The 1,169-nt window shown below is 42.0% G+C and overlaps 1 protein-coding gene across 2 annotated transcripts in view; it reads left to right on the forward strand.

The window, feature by feature from the left end:
- The window catches only part of RNF215 (ring finger protein 215), a 16,274-nt gene that overhangs the window by 4,757 nt on the left and 10,348 nt on the right, over positions 1 to 1,169 (forward strand). The window lies entirely within an intron of this gene.

Here is a 1,169-nt window from a genome sequence, read left to right on the forward strand (position 1 = left end):
AACGTATCCAAGTAGTGATCCCTTATCCTTGGGCGATACGTTCCAAAATCCTCAGTGGATGCCCGAAACCTCAGGTAGTGCTGAACACATACTGTGTTTCTTCAATCTGATAACTCTGAGGCCTGTAAGTGACTAACAGGTGGTAACATTTACAGCGTGGGGAAGATTCACATCCAGAGTGGGATGGAGAGGAAGGGCAATAGATTTCATCACACTATTCAGAACGGCATGCAATTTAAAACTTATGAATTGTTTGTTTCTGGAATTTTCCATTTAATATTTTTTTGGACCTTGGTTGGCTGAAGGTAACTAAAACCTCAAGTAAAAGGAGACTACTATAAATTGATGGAACAGAACAGAGAATCTAGCTATGTGCAGTGACTAATGCCTATAATCCCAGCACTTTGGAAGGCTGAGGCAGGCAGATCCCTTGAGTCCAGGAGTTCGAGACCAGCCTGGGCAACATGGCGAAACCCTGTCTCTACAAAAAAAAAAAAAAAAAAGAATTAGCTGGGTATGGTGGCACACCCCTGTGGTCTCAGCTACTTTGGTGGCTGAGGAGGGAGAATCCCTTGACCCTGGGAGGTGGAGGTTGCAATGAGCTGAGATGGCACCACTGCACTCCAGCCTGGATGACAGAGAGAGACCCTGTATCAAAAATAAACAAATACATAAATAATTTTTCAATGCTTAAACTTTTACTTTTCTTATTTATGTCTTTAATCTGTATGGAATTCATATTTTGTATATGACGTGTATGTAATAGGGGTCTAATTAGCTGGGCATGGTGGTGGGCGCCTGTAGTCCCAGCTACTCGGGAGTAGCTTTTCCTAATGGCTAATTGAATTTCTTAGCACAATTTACCAAACAGTCCATGATACTGCCTCCTTCTATCTCCACAAACACAGTGCTTCCTCTGACGTACACCATCTTTAGATGTGTGGGTCCGTTTCTGGCCTATTTCATGTTCCATTTGTCTGTCTTTAGGCTGATATTGGGGGCTGTCGTATATTCCCATCTCACACTTCTTCAGGAGCAACTTGGTCATCCCATATCAGTGTTCATACAGGTGTTCACTGTAAAATTATTTCAATTTTTCTGGAGAAAAAAGAGGTTGTGGCTCATCTGACCCTTGCCCTTATACCACCATACTTTTTTTTTTTTTTTTT

The sequence above is a fragment of the Mandrillus leucophaeus genome, unplaced genomic scaffold (genome assembly GCF_000951045.1).
Source record: "Mandrillus leucophaeus isolate KB7577 unplaced genomic scaffold, Mleu.le_1.0 Scaffold2, whole genome shotgun sequence".
Lineage (NCBI taxonomy): Eukaryota > Metazoa > Chordata > Mammalia > Primates > Cercopithecidae > Mandrillus > Mandrillus leucophaeus.